Here is a 21,196-nt window from a genome sequence, read left to right on the forward strand (position 1 = left end):
AGTTCAGATCAATCCAAGGCCCGGCGCCGTCTAAGACCTCTCGCTGCTAATAATGCTTCAGAAACACTGAAGGGCTGCAGATAAGCCCGGCGCTCTAATTAAGGTTTTGCAAGCGTGGCCAAATTAAGGGTCTCATGCACTATATACTTAAGTTTCTTATCATTATTTCTGCATGGAAGGATTGTGATGCAGACTAAATGTTGATAAATGAGAGTGAATCGAAGCCCACTGAAGATGTCAGAGAAGAGGATCATCGAGTGACATCTTCCATTTGAAGTCCAGTCCAAGTGACAAAGATGATTCCAACGCAATCATACCCTAAAATCCTGTTTGAGATACTTGTTAAAGCCTTCTAGTGAAAGGAAGACAAGCACAGAAGGAAACAGGAGCATCTAAAGGAGGATCTTCAGGAGCATCTACAGGAGGATCTACAGGAGCATCAAAAGGAGGATCTTCAGGGGCATCTAAAGGAGGATCTACAGGGGCATCTAAAGGAGGATCTACAGGGGCATCTAAAGGAGGATCTACAGGAGCATCTAAAGGAGGATCTTCAGGGGCATCTAAAGGAGGATCTACAGGGGCATCTAAAGGAGGATCTAGCATCTAAAGGAGGATCTACAAGGAGCATCTAAAGGAGGATCTAGCATCTAAAGGAGGATCTACAGGAGCATCTAAAGGAGGATCTAGCATCTAAAGGAGGATGTACAGGAGCATCTAGAGGAGGATGTACAGGAGCATCTAGAGGAGGATCTAGCATCTAAAGGAGGATCTACAGGAACATCTAAAGGAGGATCTACAGGAGCATCTAAAGGAGGATCTACAGGAGGATCTACAGGAGGATCTACAGGAGCATCTAAAGGAGGATCTACAGGAGCATCTAAAGGAGGATCTAGCATCTAAAGGAGGATCTACAGGAGCATCTAAAGGAGGATCTAGCATCTAAAGGAGGATGTACAGGAGCATCTAGAGGAGGATGTACAGGAGCATCTAGAGGAGGATCTAGCATCTAAAGGAGGATCTACAGGAGCATCTAAAGGAGGATCTACAGGAGCATCTAAAGGAGGATCTACAGGAGGATCTAGAGGAGGATCTACAGGAGCATCTAAAGGAGGATCTACAGGAGCATCTAGAGGAGGATCTACAGGAGCATCTAAAGGAGGATCTACAGGAGCATCTAAAGGAGGATCTACAGGAGCATCTACAGGAGGATCTACAGGAGCATCTAAAGGAGGATCTACAGGAGCATCTAAAGGAGGATCTACAGGAGCATCTAGAGGAGGATCTACAGGAGCATCTAGAGGAGGATCTACAGGAGCATCTAAAGGAGGATCTACAGGAGCATCTAAAGGAGGATCTACAGGAGCATCTACAGGAGGATCTAAAGGAGGCATCTAGAGGAGGATCTACAGGAGCATCAAATTCTGCATCTAAATAACCAATCAAATCAACGTAGTTTAGCCGAAACAGACACGATGGAGATCTACACAAACATATTTTACTTTGAAAATCATCCTGTCTGACTTTATGTGGTTTGAACTCATCTCTTTGAAACCCACAGAAGGTCATTCCAAGGAGAGGTTCACAAATGCACTTGAATTTCACAGTTTGATATTCAAATGTCAAATGTAACACACCTGTGTCCATGTACATGGTTTCTTCCCGCAGAAGAGGACTCATTTACAAAGCAGACCTTAATGATGTCACAAATTAACAATTCCTGGGGATTCCAGTTGGATTCCGCCACCTACCACTGAAACGAGGTGGAAAATCCCATTTGTGGGGGTTTAAGACAGAAGAAGAGATTGTTCATTCCTTTATCGTGTTACTGAGAGCATCTGTGAGGAGACGCATCCAAGAACTCAGAGCATTTAATGTCTATTTGCACATGAATGACGCCGCCGTTCCCATTCAATCCGGCCAACATGCTGCTGCTCGTTTATGGAAACTCCTTATGCAGAGTGCATTAATATAAAATCAGCCTTCTGTTTTCCTTTTCTGTCACACGTCTGCAGATTTGGTAATAGTGGCGTGCCGAGGATAGCGGAGGGAGGAGGATAAAGGAAAAAGGAGGAGAAGACGTGATGGAATTGAGTTGATGGGAATCCTATTAGAACATACTGTATGCAAATGAGAGGAGACGTCACAGAATCTTGTCTCCATCTCGCCGTACATGAACTCGGCATAAAGGCCTTTCATAATTCTCATCCAGTCTGTGGGAGCAGAGCTGCTCCACTGATCTCTGTTCTGGGGGCAGATTTCCCCCCCGACACTCATTGTGTTTCCACTCTGGATGTGGAGACAAGAGAGGCCGGAGCGACCGAAAAATACATTTGCATGAAAGTCAGCCACGAGAGACGAGCAGGCGAGACAAAAGCCGTCCTGAAGACCTGCAGGACCATCTCCTGTGACCGGGTCTACCAAAAAAAAAAGCAACTCTGGACGAACGCCAAACATTAGGAGAAATGTTCTGCCGCCATTAAAATTCTCATTTAAGTAGAAGCCGGAAATGCACCTGCCAGCCCTCCTCCCTCTCTCCTAAATGAGTTCAGATGGGAGCGTTTGTTGAAAGGAATCATTTTGCATTTAGATTTCCCAGAGTAAAAAAAAAGGAGGTGGGGGGGGGGGGGGACTCCCTGCTCGGGCGACATGTTCCTCACAGAGAAAAGCTCTTCCTAATGAGCCCTTTTAAGCTTAGCTGATTATTTTTCTGCTTTGGTGTCGTAGCTGAGAATCGCAATTCCCATGTTTTTTCTGCTTTTTAACCCAGATATCCAAAATGGCAGCCTGCGGGTCTGTTTGATTGCTCCCCCCCCCCCCCCCCCCCAAAAAAATCCTTTGAACTCCACTGCAATCAGACGACCCCAAAACTTGGGCTTCGTTTTTCCGCCGTGAAATTTTAAAAGATATCTGTCTATCGCAGCTTTTCCCCCTGAAGTCACCTAACGGGGAAAAAAAATGAGTGTTTGTCCCTGAAATGCCATCTTTGGACGCCTGCAACAGCATATCTGCAGCTCCGTGTGTTTGACATGCAGATAATGCATCCGTGTGTGTGTGTGTGTGTGTGTGTGTGTGTTTATCGGCTCCATACAAAACGCGAGCTGTCAAAAGCATCATTCAAAATCTGGTTTTAGTCTCCAGTTGACGATTTCTTTGAAAGATTGGATATCTGTTTTTTTCCTGCAGGGATGTCATCGTTGTCATCGTTGTTCCCTCCGTCGGCATCTCAACTTGAAATTACTCAAAGTAACAAATCATTTGAATGGCATCTCTGAAAGGAGAACTCACTCCTAAGCCTCACAAAAATGAGCTTATTTCAAAAAGCACCCCAACAGCTCCTTTACAGGCAACGCCACAACTTGACATTTCCCGCCGGCCTGAAATCATCTGACATTTGGAGAGAAATGTGCGGCTGAAAGTTAGATGGTTTACTTCGGTTATTATTTTTCATGTGTGGAGGGGGGGGGGGGGAAGGCAACATTCTCATCCAACACTGCAGAGAGTTTGGTGCCTCGGGCGAGTTGGAAAAACGATTGTCGGTGGGAAGCCTGTGAGGGATCACACCCATGTCATCACAAGATTGCTGTTTTTTTACTGTAAAAAAACAAAACAAGAAAAACTAAAAATGTGCTTTTATGTGAGAACGGCTGCACTTGTCTTGTCCTTAAACTTTGGAAAAAGGACAGACGGGCACTTAAAGGAAATAACACAGTTGTGATATAGTGTGACAGGATGCTTTTTTGCTGTTTTTCTACCACCACCCACACTGGTAGATATCATATATATATATACTGTATGCTGTTACCTCACCTTGTCCCACAATGCTCTGCTCGTGGACACTTCAGGGCAGCTCGGGAAACTGACACGTCTGAATGTAGGCGACCGAGCAGAACGGGAACAGGGGAAAGGATCACGTTGCAAAACGCCGCCCTCAGGGCCACAACAGAGAAACAACACTGGCTTTATCTTGTCGGTGAGCTCTTAAAATGTCAGAAGTTTGTTTTTTTCCCTGACCTCTGTCAGAACTAAACGCTGTCACAGCGAGGCTGTGCTTCGGTGTGTGACCACCTGTGTACCTGCAGCATTACAGACTTATGTTTGGGGACATATAGAGCTAGAACTGCAAAGATGTATTGTTCTATTTATTGGCCACCTATATGCCTATGCAGAAAACGATGGTTCCTGTGGTCTCAGCCTGCCCCCCCCTATAAAACTATCTGGCTCTGCTTCTGGAAACAGCTTTCTCATTTGTTTCATTTGTAAAAAACTGGAAGTGTAAAAACAAAGTGATGGATTAAACGGAAAGTTATCTGCTGGAACTACAGTATTTCTTGGCTCGGCTGCTGTGACTTCCTGGAGGAATTACATTAATATACATCTAAGTTGCAACAGTCACCACATTTTGAAGGAAACCGCATATTATTTCCTGCCTGGTATTCCCCTCGTGTCAAATCTACTTTTAATTATTTTCCCTTGATATTGCACACATGGATATTTCAAAAAGACCTTTGTGTTAATAAGAGAAAATACCTGACTTGGGTACTTAATACAACAATTTGCACACTCAGTGTATTGTTTTGGGATTATAGGTATATTATACTTGTAATTTGATGTTAATAAAGTCTTAACCAGATGCAGTAGGGTTCGTTTTTTGTGTGTTTTGTTTGACCTTGGTGGCCTGAACTCATATCAGCAACTCACAATGTTGCGACGCATAGATGACTCACAGAAAACTGAAAAGCAAGGAGGTGAGCAGACGAATCAAATCAGTCTTTCTGTCAGGAAAACTCAGGTAGCTGCTCAGTGGGACGTTTGACCCAGATACCTGGAGCTGCAGTCAAACACGGATCTAAAAGCACACATGCTCGTTAAAACTCGTACTCTCTTAATTCCGCAGAAAGTGAAGTAACTCGTCGACGCCGAGACGCTGCAAGGTTGTTCACTTCCACGTGAAGACGCCCACACACACACATCCATCACATGGCACAATGGAGCTGCAAGGTTGTCGCCTCTCCAACTGGAGGCTGCATTCTGCTTTTTCTTCAAGCGGAACAATCAGTGTTATTTTTTTTTCTTGATCTATTTTGTGCAGACGTGGTCACAAACAAAAGCTTGCAGTATGGAACAAAAAAATGTTCACCTTCAAGAATGTTTTTTCTCTCTTCTTATAGTTGGACTTTGTCATTGGCAGTATTTCCCCCTGTATGCTGCTTAATACATCTGCTGTTGGTTTGTAGAAAGCAGAGAGGCTCTGAGGATTTGTGAAAAACAAGTTTTAGTGCGTGATCAAATACAGAATAAAAGCATCAAATTATTTTCTTAAATCTAAAGGGATTGTTGCGAAATGACTGAGAATGTATTTATATCAAAACACCAGATGAAACAGTTTATTTAACCCTATCAAACAGCGTTAAGGTGGAATTTCCATTTCAAGATGGAGGCTGAGTTGCAAGATGGTCGCGGTAACCGCATGTGACGTTAAGTCGTTACGTCTAATGGCTTTGCATTATATGGGAGAGAGAGAAAAAAATACAGAATGTGAATATTGAAAAGCCTATTTGGGAGCCGCAGTCTCGGTAAAATCCAGGGTCATTTCAGGCCCGGACGGGGAAACAGCTGTGCACGCTTCCACCAAAATGAGCCTTGTTAATTTCCTGAAGTTTTTCGGAGGAGATTAAGTTTGTTTATATGTGGCTGGATGATTAGTAGGACGGCTCTCTCTGCTGCCTGGGCCCAGGGATTAGCAGGGAAAAAGTGAAATGTAAAATGGTGTGTTATCTGGTGCCAGGGAGGAGCGCGGGCACCAGATGTTATCTTTTAGGCGGGTAATGGGTTATCACATCTCGGGGCAAAGATTACACATTCATTGTCTTTTCCTCTCTCCCTCTCTTAGATATTATTGAAGTATTCATTATCTCGTCCTTACCTCGATGACTCGGCGGCTTCTCCTCTCGTCACAAAGCAGCTTAGTCGCCGTCACCTCGTTTACCCCCCCTCCCTCACACCAATCCGATCTTAATGGCTCCTTATCGCCATAAACATATCGCTGAATTCCAGCAATGACTTTCCGGTTATTAACTTTCATACTCGCGGCGCTAAAGCCGATGGGAAGATGGGGGACTTTATTTGGCCATAGTGTAAGGATTAGAAATGGTTAAATGGTTGTTTGGCTTTGGCGACTTAGAGGGTGAGATTCTGAAGAGCTCGACAGACGCACTTCTCAAACAATATATGAGCGACTGAGTCAGATGTCAAAATATAACAAAGAATCTGTGAAGGACAATTAGCTGAGAGGCACGTCTATTACATGAGCGATTAACCACATGGACCAGGAAATTACAAAAAGGGGTTTGAGCGTTACATGCCTCCTCACGACCGTCACCACCTTAAAATCATTCACTTATTCAGTCCCAACTTCATCACAGCCGCCGAATTAATTACTCAACTCGCTCTAAGTCGACGTTCCTCGCCCGTCCTTACTCGAGGAAACACCGCGGGGATTAAAACATATTCAGTGGATGAGCTGTCACATTATCACGCACAACACGCTAAGTGGGATCATGTCAAAGGAGCCGAGAGCCTGATATCGCTATAGCTACGTAATCTTCCTGCAGCAAAGTCCTATATATGGTGGCCGTTTAATCCTGGACCGGAGTGAACACGCATACTAGGATTTCTCTACAGCACGTTGGCATTAAATGCAATGTACAGCCGAGGCCAAAAGGGAATGTCATTCGTTTTGCAGTTATTTTTGATGATAAACAAAAATATTGGACCATCTGAAATTTGGACCTGATGATGGTTCTTGTTGAGGATCACCAAAGTTATTACAAATCATCCTGAAGGGTGGTTTTAAACACTGGTATGAGCTGGAGAACCAGGTGGTGAGGGTTGGCTGAGAGTTAGCTGGGGGTTGGCTAGGAGTTTAAACGCTGGCTTTAGTCATGGAGAACCAGCTATCATGGTGGTGAGGGTTGGCTAGGGGTTTTAAACGCTGGCTTTAGTCATAGAGAACCAGCTTTCATTGTGGTGAGGGTTGGCTAAAGGTTTTAAACACTGGTATGAGCTGGAGAACCAGCTATCACGGTGGTGAGGGTTGGCTGAGAGTTAGCTGGGGGTTGGCTAGGAGTTTAAACGCTGGCTTTAGTCATGGAGAACCAGCTAGCATGGTGGTGAGGGTTGGCTAGGAGTTTAAACACTGGCTCTAGTTATGAAGAACCAGCTAGCATGGTGGTGAGGGTTGGCTAAAGGTTTTAAACGCTGGCTTTAGTCATGGAGAACCAGCTTTCATTGTGGTGAGGGTTGGCTAGGAGTTTAAACGCTGGCTTTAGTCATAGAGAACCAGCTAGCATGGTGGTGAGGGTTGGCTGGGGGTTTTAAACGCTGGCTTTAGTCATGGAGAACCAGCTAGCATGGTGGTGAGGGTTGGCTGGGGGTTTTAAACGCTGGCTTTAGTCATGGAGAACCAGGTATTGCGGTGGTGAGGGTTGGCTGAGAGTTTAAACGCTGGCTTTAGTCGTGGAGAACCAGCTATCATGGTGATTTTACTACTCCAGAAGTAAAATGCTTTAGGAGATCTTGAGGTTATCTAAGAGCTGGCCCAGTACTGGAGAACCCCCCCCTCCCCCGTGGATGTGGATCTAACACACAGCAGGACCCGTCCGTAAGATCTGACAAATTCACCATCACCTATTGATCCTCACACTGTGCACACACACACCTCTCCTCTGCTTCCGCTGCCTAGCACTCCATCCTGCAGAGCCCTGCTGTCATTTATTATTGAAGGAAGAAGCCTCAACCGTAACACCTGAAGAACGTCCTCCGAGTGGTTTAACTCGTGTGAAGTGGAGGCCAGATCTCCCCCATTTGCATTTACTTCATCCGAAGCCTTTTTGTCATTTTTTTGACGGCGGAATTTTCATAAATTGTTGAGTTAAATGCTGCGTGTGTCCTATAGGAATCCATATTTACAACCTCATTAAAATGTCATTCCCCTTAACCAAACACACACCATGAACAAGGAACATTAACCTTACAGAAAATAAAGAGAGATCTATTTTCCATTAAGTCATTACATACAAAACTGACTACTAATGTAGTTATAATGTTGACAATATTTTCAGAGTCAAAACTTCAGAGGTAAAAAAAATTCAACCTGAGTAGCGATGAGGTTGCCAAGTAAAACGTCATGGCAACAGATGAGCAGACCATGCAGGATCTTGCAGAGCACAGTCTTTGCCATGTTAATGTGTGTGTGTGTGTGTGTGTGTGTGTGTGTGTGTCATGCTAACAGGCTTACCAAAGCAATCTCATCCCTGTCCCTCTTTGCTGAGCTCAAACCTCGTCCTCGTCTCCCGTTTCTCTGGCGATGCTTTTGTGTCCACGTGAAGTCGGATAAACACACACACACACACACACACACACACACACATTTCAAAAACCAGTGTCAAAAACTCCACACGCAGCAGGATCGATACAGACGGACGGTTATTAGATGTGATTTAAGGAGGTTATTTAGGAGACTCTCCATCAAAACACAGTCATCGATCTGAAATCACCACAGCTATTTTTTGTGTTTCCCCTCATCCCAGTCCATGACACCGTATATCTGCTGTGACTAGAGACAGTCTGAGCTTCTAACCTGCCGGCTGCAGATGTGAAATTCCCACTCGGAGGAGGAAAAAACAAAAACCCACTTTTGCTCCGGCAGCCGAATCTGCATTCAGCCGTCGTACGTCGATGTGACATTATCTCACATTTGTACTGTGAACCTTTGCTCGTCCCGGTGAGGCAGGTGCTTTGTGTCTCTGTTTGATTCCCCTCCAAGAATTGAACGTTGCCCGAGCTATGAAAGCCGGCAGTGCAAATACCAGACTGTCATATAGAGGCTGACCCCGTAGGTCACAGCATCCATCCTGCTTCGGACGGGGAGCGCTGCCCTCATCCTCTCAGGACCCTCGGGAGGTATTTCCTGTGTCAATCTGGAATAAAAATTACTATTAAGATTAAACTTCCGAGCTCAGTTGAGTTTTTATTTGCTAGACAGAAAACAGTTTGACTTGGAGCAACCTCACATCGTAGACTCCCACGGCCCCGTGGTCAACCGCTCCTGTAAGGAGAAGCACTTTTTTTTTTATTGAGCACTAAAAAAAAACATCCTAATACCAAATGTGCTTTTATGTTTAAATTAACCCGAAGTTCTTTTTCTATTAAACCCCCCTTTGATCTTGAATGCCTAAGAGCTTATAAAGGGGGGGACATTCGAGGTGAGTGAGGAGCGTTTCCCATCAAAAGCTCTGAAGCAGCTCTGGCCCGCGTGTTGGCGCCGCCAGACTGCTTTTTTACGACAACGGGGATCTCGCAGCACCTTCCGTTATAATAGCCGAACGCATTCCGGATGCGAATTACCGTGTTTACTGACCTGAACGAAGGAGGAGAAGAAACCCCCGCAGGACGGATATCAAGTACGTGCACCAAACTGTAATTCTAACAGGCTCAGTGTGCCTGAGCTGAGACTCCAAAAGGATCCGAGTAACGATTGTGATTCTGAGCCTCTTTCATAGGTGGTCAAAATAATGTGAACAGCCAAACAAAAAGACATCTGAGCAATAAATCCCAGCTGAGCACTAAAGCTTGCAGGTATGATTGTTTACACCAGAGCAGCTTTTAAATCTGATCACACAACCCTCTCTAAGTGGCTGTCACAATAATAATTAATAATAATAATGAATGATACACAACAACGAGAGCGAGCTGTCACTTGCAATCAAAGCCAGCAAACGCCTGCATCCACTAATGCAGAAAAATGTTTTCGTTAACTTTATTCCCCGAGCCAATGGCCAACTTTTTTTCTCCCCCAATCTTCAAAGAACGTTTTTTTCACGCCCACATTTGTTTCTACTGTGAATCAAATAAGAGAATATAATTGCCTCGTATGAATAATTCAGTTATGGGATTTGTGATAAGACAAAAAAAAATCTTATCGGGGTTTTCCCTCAAGGTCCCGCAGACTGCTTCTCCCCCGATGCTCTCTATCTTCTTCTCCTGCTTCCTCCGATGCCCACCAGGAGAACGCAGTCAGCAGAATCCACGGCAACCGTTGCCGCGTTGCTGCAGACAAACAGGCGGCAACAAATGTGGCGGCGTAGATTAAGACTTCACCCTTCAAACGTGCAGGGGACATTGTTAAATATATACATTTGACATGTTTGCAGTTAACAGGGTGGAAACAGAGAATGCAACAACAATTTGGAGGACAGCTGATGCCGTTTTGAATAATTTTTTAAAGTGTAAGTAAAAGCAAGTGGAAATAATAGGAAAACAGGAGAGAGATTATTTTCTTTTTTTCTGTCCAGAAAACGGTGATCTGTGAAATCTTTAGCGCTTTAAAAGCACAACAAGACTTCTCCCCTGTGGGGTCACATTTTCTAGCAGTCGGACCTGTAAAGTGTTTTGTTTTCTCTCCACTAAAGCGTTGATGTGAAGCGATACTACAGGGTTTTAACGATGACCTCGCCCGACTCTTCGGCACTCTGCGACTGCGTTGCCGTACTTTACCTCAGAGCCTTCTATCCTGGGCTCAAATCAAAGGGAATAGAGTTTCGTAAATCCTGCACAATTTAAAAAAAAACAAAAAAACGACTTTTCTCTGCACCAAAAAAAAAGAAGAAAAAAAGAAGTCACCTCCAGATAATATCTCACACACATCAGAAACGTGGAAGTGTATTTCATAAAGCAGGGGGGAAGGAATGATGTGCTATCATTAAAGCACATACGTCTATCTCCAACTGATGGATGGGACAGCTTTTCCCTTTTAACGCTCTCGTCCTCGTACATCAAATCCGTTCGTTGTCACCTGAAAGTTCACGTTCCGGCGATGGCAGACAAAGGCCGAGTCGAAGCCGAGTCCCCGGGAATCAATTTTGCTTTTGGCACCGTCCGTCAGACATCTTCGTCCTGATGTGCAGGTGTGACCTCGGCAGTTTAAGTGCCACCCTAGAGTCAGCGCTTTTTAAGAAAGTCTTCCTCACGTGGACGGAGGGGAGCGTTTGAGGACAGCGGTTTTTATGTGGAAGGTTGTCATTTCTTTCTACACAGCAGCAGCAGCAGCTCAGCACAAAGGACGGATACGTGATGGTTCGATGGAGTCGGTCACTTTTGGCCTCCGCGGGGCCTCAGAGGGGTCCGTGGTGATCCCACCCGGCTACAAAGAAAGATGATAGTGATGTTCTCATCCTTATCATCCAGGTCCTGTGGGGAGTTCAGGTGGAATACTTGTAGGGTCGTTAATCCTGTGAGAGGCGTGTGATCCTGTGGACGTGTGGATGGTTGTTGATTTGTCGAGGGACTGATCTGAGGACTGTATTGTATGTGGCTGATCTGACCTGCTCCAGGTAGAGAAAAATGGCTTCTTTAACCCCTCTCTCAAACCATCTGTCTTCCTTGGCCAGAATGCAGAACGTTGGCGATCCAAGGTTAGAAAAAAGGTCAACCCTACGCCCGAATTATGGAGAACTTAAAGCCTGGATATTATTTAAAATGTGTGAGTTGTATGAAAAATGTGCCACCTGTTGTCAAGAAGATGGGGACGTTTTTTTTGTAGTCTGTTAACATGAATATTTAGGCTGTAAAGTTGGTCATCGGCTCATGTTTGGAGCCTTTTTAGACGTTTCATAGGGTCCATTTTTCAGGTCGCCACCTGCAATATGTGTGATTAGTGTTTTCCAATCTGGCATCATTTGCCAACAAACGGAAAAATACAAAAACATTTGTTACGATGAGAGAAAGTCTGTGGTTTTGTGTTTAAACGACACACTGCGTCATAATGTTTGTGATTAAAAGAAGAATCACATGGTTCAGTCTGGGGAACATTTGTGGTCAAACAAACGGCGAGTATTTGTGGGAAACAGGAAGTGAAGGGCCAGCGGTGGAGGTTTTGGACTGGAGTTATCTCCCAGAGCCACTAGAGGTCTTAAATCATGACAATTAAAAAATAATAATTTCTTACTTCACTGTAGAGCTCTCCATAAGTCAGGCCCTCGGGGGGGCAGTGACTCCACATACACAAGCAAAGAGCCCCGACTGTAAAATGTCATTAAAACAATCCCCGTTTGACTGGACGCCATCTGGCTTTAACGGCCGGCGAGATCATAATTAGCTCCTGTAACAACAGCGGCTCCTCTCCCCCGAGGTCCGACTCCATATATTTACAATACGTTACCATTAAAGTGGCACTACAGGTGATCTAGATGACACTACATGAAGATAGGGAGGACCGTGATGCTCGCTTCAAAAAAAAAAAAGGTGAAGGTCAGTCCACAACGGGGAGCGAATCCCCACAATGACAGGCTTTTCACACATTTCAATGGGCATCAATATTGCAGCAGGGACAGCAACATGTCAGACTCTCTACCCCCGTTGGGCTCTTGTGCTCTGCAGGATGCCCCCCTCCCCGACAGACAGACAGCTGAAGGCTCCCCTCCTGATGCCTCTCCTGCCTCGAGGCCACGGAAGCCACGCTTTTAGCACTTCAAGGTCCTTTGGATGGAAGAGTAAAGAGCTGGAAGCAGAGTGTTGACCTGAGCCGGTCCCTGGGTACGCATCCCAAAGAGCCTCCAGCCTCTGGGCGTAACCCCCGGTGACAGGTCTGTGCCGTTCTGGGGTCGGGGGGTCCAGAGAGCCTCTTGATCCCCCGTGACATCGCAGCCTTCATTCAGCCGGGCTCAGGTACTCGCCGCCGTTCTCCTGACCTCTTGACAACAGAAAGATCGCCATCGCGACTTTTTCCATTACCGGCTTGACGAAGACACGGGTGGCCTTCGCGGCTTTGTCATCTGACCTTTCTGTTCTTTTCGTGGTTAAGCGGCAGAGAGGACACGCTCTCTGCACCGGCGCGGAGATAACGGCGCTCCGTGATTTCCTTCAACTGAGGAAAATAGAATCCCATGGATTTCTGAGCACATGAAGAGAAATATCTGAATCTGGACACCAAAGGAAATGTATATACATTATCATCACCACAAAATACAAACGTGCTATCATATAAATGATAACCGTGACATTCAGCAATGTTTGAATCAAACTACAAATGCTTTTAATTATTTCATCTGCAGTTAATTTCCTTGTGCGTCTTCCTTCAGTTCTGATTTATGCCCCCTTTTCTTTTAAAATGAAATAACACCGGATCTCTCCGAAGACTACCTGTTGATGGTGAGATCCAAGCGTTTGTTTCATGTGGAGGTGAAGATTTTCTGCCCGGTATTTTTTTCAAAGTGGATGTCTCTGGTGCGTAGGTTCAAAGCCTGGAAGATGAAAAGGAGAAATCAAAATAGAGGCCAACTGGTGACAAAAATACAGTTCATTTGGTGACACAAAGATGCAGGATAAGAAAGAAAAGACCTGTTTGCAGCGAAGCAGGCTATATAACCCAAGACAATTAACACTAATTTAAAAACACTTTATAATAAATTGCAGAATAAAAAAAATCATTGGCGTCATGCAGAGATTAAAAAAAAGAAAAGAACAAACTTCTAACTTAATTTTTCTCCTCTCCATCTCTTTAATCTGCAGCATCAAACAGTCTCCTCCAAACTTTGTACGCATAGAAAGTTCCTCTTCTTTTAAACATCTTTCAGATAAATTCTTTGATTTCATCAAAATGAGAATAGAACAAGTGAGAGTGCCTTACACTTGCATTCTCTCTGCTGGCCACCAGGGGGCGACTCCTCTCTGGTTGTATAGAAGTCTATGAGAAAATGGTCCTACTTCTCTCTGCTGGCCACCAGGGGGCGACTCCTCTCTGGTTGTATAGAAGTCTATGAGAAAATGGTCCTACTTCTCTCTGCTGGCCACCAGGGGGCGACTCCTCTCTGGTTGTATAGAAGTCTATGAGAAAATGGTCCTATTTCTCTCTTGATGTATTATCTCAGTAAACATTGTAAACATGAGTTTATGGTCTCAATCTCTAGTTTCAAGTCTTCTTCAATCCAGCATGATGTTCATTTAGTACATTATGGTCCATTTAGAGTCCACCAGACCAGAAAGCAGGGGATGCTTTAGGGGGCGGGGCTTACCTGCTGATTGACAGGTCGCTACCAATGTTCCGAACACGACTGTAAAATTAACCTTGAATTATGAAGCTAAATTTGTTAGCAGCTTTACACCAGAATCCAGATTGATCCAGATCCAGTAAGGGTGCCACTCTTGTGTTCATCAGATCCACCTGTCGCTCCTCCACAGTCCAAATATGGTCACTTCCTTCACCGGTTGCAAAACATCCAAGATGCAACAGCCAACACGACGAACCCGAGGCTTCAGAACCGTAGTCCACAAACCAACGGATGATGTCACGATGACTACGTAGACGTAATGTAGACATAATGAGGCCATACAGCACTCTTTAAATAATTTAAACAATAAATTAAAAAATACACTGGATCTGAGTCCATACAAATTAATATTTCAGAGTGTTGGAAATGGGGGGAAATAGCTTGATTCAACTTTAAACGTTTTTTTTTTTTTTTTTTTGCATGAATATAGTAAAATGAAAGTAAAGCTAATGGCTACTGATGGTGCAGTAAAAGACTGTAATATATAAAGGGATGTTTCTTGGAGGGAATCCAACAGCGGCTTGGCTCGCGTCGCTCTGACACGGAAAAGAATACGAGCAGACAGCCGTCTAAAGAGGAAGCTGAGGTCGCGTCCTATAAACAGCGTGTTGGCTCGGTGGGCCGAGCACTTAGGACCACGCACCGATAACAACTACAACCGGGGGGCCGGTGAGGAATCTACTGGGGGGCCTAATTAATACACACGGGTTAATGAGTATTATACAAAAAGGCTCACATTTATAAAAGCTGCCTTTACCCTCTTAACACACACACACACACTGGCTCACATACATTCTCTTCTCAGCCATTAGAGGAAAAAGCTTCGACAAGATTTAACACTTGGCATGAAGTGTAAAGGCTGGCATCTGGTCTGCAGGGAGCTGTATGACATACGCCGCGACAACTATTAGCATTTAAGGTGGCGAACGCTGGGAACGGACGAGCTCCTCCGCATGTTAATGGAAGCTCGGTGGAGGATAAATAATTAAAGGCAGCGTTACATAATGAATGAACTTCCCTTCAAATGAGCATTGTTAAGTGGCGGCCGGTTGAAGGAAGATAGGAGGCAGGAAGATAGGAGGCAGGATGCCCCCCCCCCCTCCTCAAGAGAGAGTTTGACAGTATGGAGGGCCGAGCGTGCCCAGAGCCTCGTATCGCAGGCAGGAGATCAGAGGACTGAAGGAGGCACTGGCATGAAGACGGGGGGACAAGAGGGATCTTACTGCCCTGAGGCTGGTTGGTTCTTCATCCGAGTTCCTCACCTTGATTAACACTTCAGGAAATTAGCAGGGGATGTGTGTCGGCCCTTTGGGGGCCAAAGAGCCCCTCAGACACCAGGCGGCGTGCCTCCAAATATGAACTAAGGGTGTAAAAAAAAAAGATTGGATATAAAAAGCGTCCTCCATAGCAACCGTGTTATCTCCTTTATCTCTCGGAGGCGGGACGTAACAAAGCTGAAGGGGAGTTATGTGTATAAACCTTATGGCTATTTCCATCTTCCGTCTCTTTATAGCTTCTACTCGGCTTCACATTTCAGAGGGACACCTTCAACGTTTTATCATCCTGCATTTATGAGCAGAATAAGATTTTTTACATACATCACATTTGAGAAGCTTTTAAAATATAGCGCGTCGTTTCGGATTAAAGGTGCCAATTTCAACCTTCAGAGGATTAATATCGCAGCAAATAAGTATTTGCTATGTAGCTGTCCCTCTGTGTGTGTTGTTGTCCGAGCTTCTCACAACCGACGGCGTTGTCTTCTCTGAGGCTACTGGTTACTGTTATCTCTGTCAGCATGTTAGCACTGTTAGCTGCGAGCTGCCGGCTCAGCTGTCATCATAGAAATGCCGATAGAAATGCTTCCGATCTCGTATTTCGGAGTCACATGCCTCCCACGGTGTTAACGAAATTTGTGATTATCCTGATTCACCACGATCAACTTATTGCAAGTGTTTTTTTAATTTTTTTATCTTGATCCTCAACAAAAGCTTTTATCGTCTCGATACGGAGCGGTTAATAACCTCTTCCAATAGCTTTAATAGTCCAAGAATACATGTTGAATAATAGTACCCTAACATTATTATTTAGCTGCTTTTTACGTAGTATAATTCTTTACTTGTATTTGACTTTTGCCTGTAACTGAGTAACATTGAGGAGCAGACTGTTACTTATTTCCACAGTAAAGTAAGAGTGGCATATCTGTCTATCTTACAAAAGTCAGATAATCACTCTGCTCAGCTGTTCGGGGCAGTCGTGCCCCCTGAGAGAGCATAATCGGCGTGGCAACGGGTGTAATCACAACAGAAAAATTTAGATTTGATCAGCAACAAAATCTAACTTCTCCCCGTTGTGGCGATTCAGGAGGAGGTATAGGAATACCTAGAGACGGGAGAATAAAAGACGAGGACTCACGCTGAGAACAAAGATCAAACAACAGGAGAACAACAGTTCAAATCAGCGTGATAATTGTCAAAGGAGCTTACAGAAAGGCATGACGGCGGCTTGTTTTTGTGGGTTTTTTTTCTGATTCTGTTCCTTTTCATCGCCCTCTCTGTTTCCGACGTGTTTGATACTTTAAACACAAGCAGATTCAGAGCCGTGTGATTTCCAATATTCAAATTCCCAAGATGACTTTTCCTTTTTGTTTTCCTGGTTGACTTAATGGACTTGGACTCATCGTCCCCCCCTTTTTTTTTTTATAAGTGTGCAGTTTCTTGCTGAAGCTGCAGCTTCCAATAAAGACTTTCCAAAGAGGAGAAATAAAAGAGTAGTTTATGTTTCTGCTGCTATCCAAGAATCTCCCATATGCTCACTGTTACTCTTTAAAATGTGATAGAATGCAAAATAGAAAGTGTCTTTTCCTCTGAGGGTTTTCTCTGAAGCCTGCAGTCGCTTCTCCGTCGGACCGGCCGCTTTGCAGACGGACGAGCCCAGTTTCACAGCCAGTCAGCGGTCTTTCTTCAGCACCACAGCGTTTGTTTGGGATCGTTTCAGAATACAGTCAGAATGGAGGATTTAAATTGCACGCCTGCAGCTACAGGAGGTTGTTTTAAAGTGGTGCTTTTACAGCCTGTAAAGACGTATTGATGCTTGTTTCTCCTTCCACAGTCAAATTAGTGCTCCAATGCTTTGCAGGGAGATGAGAGTTTTTTTTTAGTATTTATTGCTGCACAATCAAGGATCGAGAAGCAGTCAAGACTTATAACAGAGTCATACGTTAAGAGGTAGAAAACGATGTAAAGACCAGGTCACGCTCTCCCCCTGAAATCTAATTTCCCCATAAAAGGAGGATTGTAAGATTCTGCCCCAAAAGCACTTTTTTCTAATGAACTGTAATTACCTTCCGTCCACTTTCTTCCCCCTCGGTTCAGGTGTGGCTTACGCTTCCTTTCATGAACCGCACTCCGACCATCATTCAACGCTCCACGCGTGACCTCCGCTCTGCAGAACGACCTTCAGCTTCACATGCAGCCATTAATGCTGCATTTTATTTCCTTACACCCATCTTTGTTGATTTGTTTAACATTGTTTAGCTGATTGAGTGATTGTAGGCCTCTGTGAGCATTTCTTTTCACTCCATTTTCGATTTCCAATTTTCTTTTCATACACGTTAGCATTTGGAGCTCTTTTTTTTTTTGCAGCACCAGTGACCTTGACATTTCTTTGGCATTACCTTTGGGCGTAACTACCTAGATTGTTCTATCGAAGAGGAAAAGAAGTGCTTTGATCCTAATGCATCATAATCAGAGTATATTTAATGGGTATCTAATATGACAATAACTATGAATAATGTGGGAATGCTTTTAGGTTTTGTTTTTTCATTTCATCTGTTCTGCAAGTCATTTTTTAAATTAGTCTTATTTTAGTTTAACATTTTGGATAATAGTCTAATTTGCGTTATTGGCCAAATATCAGAAGATTGACACAAGGCATGGATATGAAAATGTGATTATGCTGGCCAGAATAATTGCGATTCAGGATATTATCCTGATAATGATCAAAATATGCTTAAAAGTCTTAAAATGGCATTAAAACACACTGGTATCACTTCATAATGGATTATTAGGTTTTTTAGATTTAATATGATGATCATTAATCATAAAGTCTCCCTGCATGAATAAAGGACAAATACTATACATTTTTTAAATTAAATTTTGTGTTGTGATTTTTTTTTTTTTTTATAAAATCAGGCTATTTTTCACTTGTCTACCATGAAATGAAGCTACACCGTTTTATCAGATGATATTTACAATCATCCCGAAAAGAAATTCACAACAACCCCTTTAAAGTTCCAGCCAACTTCTAACACTGGAAAGTATCAGAACTTTTAAGATGGAGGGTAACAACCTCACGTAGGAGTCGGACGGCTGGAGGGGCCCCGGGGTCTCGACCCTCTGGGACCGTGGGACTCTGGGACCGGGGCCGGCCCGCCTGCGAGCTGCACCGCGGGGAAATCAACCCGTAGTGTTGTGCACGTCTCGTCTGCTTCGTTTGGGAGCACAGCGAGGAGACCGTCTGCATTCGCTACCGTGGCAACGGGGCATCACAGTCACAGCGACAAGCGACGTGATTGGCAATTTGATTCCCAGCCATGAGCGATTAGAGTGTATAAATACGTAAAAAGCCTCACGAATAGAGAATCAATACAAGAAATATGAATCTTCCATCTCAAACAACACAAAAGGGCCGGATGTCGTTTGATTTGCACTCGAGTCTTAGAGAAGATTTAAACCCCCAAAAACCACACGCTTGCCAAGTTGGACACGCGTTCCTGCTGAAAACATCCGTCATGATCTCCTCCATGATGTGGAACGATGCACGGCGTTTCATCTCACTGCTACACGCTTACCAACACGTGGAAACTCTTTGGATGAATTATTGATCAGAGGAAAAAAGACAGCCATAAAACAAGAGATTTTTCTTTTTAACTCGACATGTTAAGAAAAACATACTTGTTGCTAAAAGTCTCAGATGTTGATCTTTCACCTCGGCGACGCTTTGATTTTTTTTAATCAAAAGATCAACATAAGGCCGTCTGACTGGCGATCCCCTCGCCTTGCTGAAGCGGCGTTAACGCGGCGGCTTATCTGAGAACCGACGCGGGTAAAATGCAGCTGCCTGCAGGCATGACGGCAACGCCGAGAAATCCAAACAGATTACACCTGTCTGTGGACCACTGCGCTGCAAAATAGGAATCAGATATGCCTGTCAGATATGAGCCGGCGAGGCCTCGGAGATCATCCAGCGGCACGCCGGCGTGCAGTCAGACAGGAAGCGCTTTCGCCTGTCAGCCGCAGATAAACGCTAATTCTTTAAACGGACAAATTACAGGTGCGGCATGCAACTTTTAAAACATTCGCTGAGTGCAAAAGTATAAATCGACTGTTTCTTTGCTGCTTTAGAACATTTTTTGCCGTCGGGTTCTTTCTGTGTGGAGTTTGCATGTTCTCTCCGGGTTCTCTGGCTTCCTCCCACAGTCCAAAGTCATGCAGGATGGGGATAGGTTAATTACCCTGCCTTCTCCCAATGTCAGCTGGGATCAGCCCCCCGCGACCCTGAATACAGGATAAGCGGGAGACGATGGATGGATGTTTCGGGACGTTTTTGCCTTCTATTGAGAGAGACTCGACTCAGACACGAACCCGGGGTTCAGCAGCATCGGCCATCCTGACTCCCAAAGGGAAGTTTCTATTAAATCTCCTGCAGGAGTCCTTGTGAGCTGAAGTAAGACAAGCAGGTCTACATCCAGCAACCGGGCTCATTATGCCGCTCCTACTCCCGGCCTCGGTTCAAGTAGCAGCCGCCTCCGTTCATTTAAGGACGAGGCCGAAGCTCCTATTAAGTCATGAGGATCTGGCATTTATAGAGAGGACTGGTGGGCATCAGGGTGAGGTAGAGGGGGCGCCGCCTGTACTTATTTCCGTTATGAGGTAGTTAATGAGCGCGTGGCTCCGGGTGGTCGTCGCATGAACCCGCCGAACGCCGCCGACATCCAGCAGATGCCTCGGCGGTGACAGCTGGCGGGGCGAGCGGTCCAGAGTGCAAACATTCAAGGTAATTACGGAGTAATTATCCAGCGTCGCCGCCATATGGAAACCAAGAGGGCGCCGTGCATCTTATCTCCATCCCGAGGTGGATTAGTTATTTATATATATAAAGCTGCGTCTTCACAGGCGATTTGATGCAAAAACAGAACATCTCTGTAAAAAAATTGATTAAAGAAATCACACAGGAAATTGGCTAAAAGTTGACTCTCGCGCGTCAGTGGTAATCTTAGCTCGACGCCCAGATAGATGAGTCAGTTATGCTAAATCGATGCTCCCAGATGGACACATTATTCATCCGAGCCTGGAGATTCACCGCAGTGGGAGGAAGCAGGATGTGCGGTCCTGCTGACAGCAGGTTTGTAGCTTCATCAACAGGACGCGGCGAGATTCCAGACGCACGCCGCCTCACGTTAACAAATCTAATTATCCTCCACCTTGATATTTCCATCCGCACATGTAACTCATACTTGTAACCTTTATGTTCATCTGCTTTATCAGCGACCTCTCCTCCGTCTACTTGCTTGCTCTTGTGTCGTGTTTGTGTCGATGGCGATGAGGGTGTTTTTTTTTTTTGTGGTTTTGGACGTAACGAACCGACCGCATCAGTGCAGGGATTCATTCTTCACACTTCAGGTATGAAACCTGCTGGAGAACAGCTGTAGATGTAACCCCGCTCATTGATCTTGCGAGGCGAAGCTCCAAGCTCGCCGAGGTTTTTGATGTTTCTCGGCGCTGCCCCCCCTCCCACTCCCCCTCCCCCCCGCCTGCAGGACTGAGGAATCACCTGCTCCCCTGAAACCAACACGTAATCGCTTATCTACGCTTGTCATGCTAGGCCCGCTACCTGTGCAGCTATTTGTCTTTAGATCTTTTTGGATATGAAACAAACAACAAGCATTGATGATGCCCACACACACACACACACACACACACACACACACACACACACACACACACACACACACACACACACACACACACACACACAGCATAATGTTATATTCCTTAAGGCTAGAATTGGTGTATTAAGATGCATGGTCTGCA

This window comes from Eutrigla gurnardus, assembly GCF_963514095.1.
Source record: "Eutrigla gurnardus genome assembly, chromosome: 11".
In the NCBI taxonomy this organism is placed as follows: Eukaryota; Metazoa; Chordata; class Actinopteri; order Perciformes; family Triglidae; genus Eutrigla; species Eutrigla gurnardus.